At 57.2% G+C, this 3,002-nt stretch overlaps 1 protein-coding gene across 1 annotated transcript in view; it reads right to left on the reverse strand.

Annotated features, from left to right (window-relative positions):
* The window catches only part of LOC104499131 (testis-expressed sequence 264 protein-like), a gene marked incomplete at both ends in the record, with an annotated part of 7,768 nt that overhangs the window by 3,844 nt on the left and 922 nt on the right, over positions 1-3,002 (reverse strand). The window lies entirely within an intron of this gene.

Consider the following 3,002-nt stretch of genomic DNA (forward strand, 5'->3'; position numbering starts at 1 on the left):
GGCCAGCAGGAGCTTAGCACCAAGCGCTTTCTTGGGATGTACAGGCAGGCATAACAGGTAGGGCCGCTCAGATGACCGACGCAAGCGACAATGAGGGAGAGCACAGCAGGGAAAGTGCCCTCCCCCATAGCAGTGGGACTCAGCAGGGGATGGCATCGGTTGCACCCAGACACTGCTGGACAGACAGCTCCAGGCAAATGAGCACCTGAGACTTCAGGCAGAGCCACGTGCTTAGAAACCATCTGTGTTCATGCCAGCAAGGCCGTGTGGAGAGGCTGCTTTTGATGGCTTTCACCTTCCACGTGCCGCAGTGGGGTCATGCTGGAGAGCACGCTGCGGAGAGCGAGCCGGGAGCAAGGGCCTGCCGAGTGCCGCACTGATGCCAAAGCCCCAGAAAATAATTAAGTACAACACAACTAATCGTGATTGACACTGGCCCCCTGGAGACCCATCAGCCGCCTTCCAAAAATGCTTCCTGTCTTTTCGATGACCCTGATGATGGCGAAGAAGGGATGGAATTGGTGCGGAGGCAGCCACAGCCCCCGGCCCCTTCCTTGCGTGCCAAGTGTGCTCATTCTCAGCGGAGCTGCCAGCACCCTGCTCTGTGCAGAGCAGCAGCAGCAGCAAGCAGAGACTCTGGACCATGTCCCGCAGCCTTCGCGGCCGCTGTCTTTGCTCGGAGCCGCCGGTACCCAGCAGCTTGCTGGGTGAGCTCAGGAGGAGGAACAGCAGTCGACAGCCTAAACGGAGAGACGCGCTCCGAGGTCAGGAGGCTCAGGAAAACAAACCCCAGCTTTTCTTGCACATCCAAGTTGATCAGTACCACCTGGCACCAGCCGCAACGACAGGCGAGGAGAAACGGCAGTGCCTTTCACTGGGAAGTCCTGAAGTCTTTGACTTGAGGAAAGCATAATACAGCTGCTCGTGAGGTGTTTTGTGAGCCACGACCGAAAGGTGCTGCGTCCACGCAGAGCACTACTAAACAGGATGCTCACTCTCAGTGCTATTATTTCAGTGGTCTATGATGGGGGAAGTAGGCTTCACCTGCTGCACATCAGGAGTGAGAGCCCAAGGCTGCCACATGTGGAACATCCTCAACTGCCTCAAGGAGAGGAAAAGGGGCTCAGTACCTCCCCAGTCCTCCCTGCTCACCCTGCAACGCAGCAGGGTGCTAAAGCCCTGTGTCTGGATTTGTGCAGCTCAGGCACGGCCAGAAGAGCTGAGGGCCACCAGCATGGACCGCCATCCCCTCCCACCTTCACAGGAGCATCCCAGCACTGCCTGAGCCTCTGTCAGGGCAGGACCACTTGAAACACAAGCAGAGCTCAGATGAATCAAGAAATAACCCAACTGTGAAGGGAATAAACAAGATGGGAAACAGATCCCAGGGGCTTTCTCTTCCTCCAACTCAAAGGCGGTTGCAGAGATCCCAGCAGAGAAAATACTTGGGAGAAGAGAACTGGTCTGAATCTGTAAGGCATCATCTTCAAGGAGGCATCATCTTCAAGGTGTTGCCTTCAAGGCATCATCTTTAAGGTGTCTCCTTCAAGGCATTTCCTTCAAGACACCTCCAGCGAGCAGCTGGGCAGCAGGGAGATCCGCCAGCAGCTCCCTCCAGTGGGATCTCCTCTCACAATGGGGCTCACCACACACGACTTCAGCAGTGAGATGTGGAGGCTGATGAGACCAGCTGCCCCACCCCACCTCACCTCCCAACTTTGACCGGGCTGCTGCACCGGGGCAGCCCAACAGCTGCTCAGTGGCTGCGCGCACAGCAGCACCACCGGCAACAAACTGAGTGCCCAGTGTAAAGCAGGCCAGCAGTGATGGGACAAGGATGCTCACCAGTCACTGCTTCCTTTGCACAAGCTCAGGACCTCCCCACATGGTGCCACCCTCCCCAGCTGACAGCAACTGCGCCGGCCTGGGGCACTGCGACATCATGGGGACACAGGAGATCATGGGGACCTCCAAGACCCTCAGGCAGGAGTGGCACAAGCAACCCAAAGGCTTGCCACGTCCTCGGCCCTCTCCAACGGCTGGAGCAAGGATGTGATGCCCCACCAGACCTGGTACTGCTGCTGAGCCCAGTCATGATGGCAATCACAGCGTGACAGCCAAGCTCAACTCTCTAGTCGCAGAGGCAAGGCCAACTCTCTCATTACTGTTTTAAGCTGGTTTCATGCAGACTCAGCAGATGACACTACATCAGACTGCACTGACAAAAGCTCACTATGTGACCGGAAGGGCAGGAGTGGTGGGGGAGCTGGCCCAGAGCTGCTGCCGGGAAGCCCAGCCCAGGGTCTCCCACATGAGGAAGTCCAACACCATTTGCTGTCTAAAGCTGGGAAGACCTTCCTAGCCCTTCTTCCAGCAGGGCAGGGGACTCCCCCACCACAAGTGCTCTGGCAGTGGTGTCCCAGGGAAAGCACTGAGACAGCTGGGGCGCAGCATGGTGGTTGCACCAGGCACCCGATTGTGCTGTGGGGCCATGTACCCGAGCTGGGCAGAAAGGAGCACATGCTGCTGCTGAAGGCGCCGACCTGACGTAGCTTTTGCTCACGTGGGTCCTGCTGTCCCCCTTCGAAACCAAGGGACAACTATGGGAAGGTGCCAGAACAAGCAGGCTGTGGGGCAGCTTTGGCCAACCCGGGGCTGGTGCCCGAAGCAGCCGCCCTGAACCAAGGCAGAGAAAAAGGTGAAGAGCTGAGAGTGAGGACTGTGAAAACACGGGACCTTGAAGCACTGGGAAACTGCTCCAGTTAAACTCTTCACTGCAGCGTTAAATGGACAGAGCTCCCAGAAAGCAATTCCCAGGCTTGCTTTTAGGCCACACATGATTAAGAATTAAAGCAACCCAAACCTGAAGATGTGTTGAAACAAATGACCAAGCTCCCCGGGAGGTGAGGAGAGCTGTCATGGTTTTTTCATGCCCATTACACAAGCGGGGGCAACCAGTGGGGCAGGAGGAAGTGGCTGCCCCCACCAGCAGCCGGCTTGGC

This window comes from Buceros rhinoceros, unplaced genomic scaffold, assembly GCF_000710305.1.
Source record: "Buceros rhinoceros silvestris isolate BGI_N320 unplaced genomic scaffold, ASM71030v1 scaffold40588, whole genome shotgun sequence".
In the NCBI taxonomy this organism is placed as follows: domain Eukaryota; kingdom Metazoa; phylum Chordata; class Aves; order Bucerotiformes; family Bucerotidae; genus Buceros; species Buceros rhinoceros.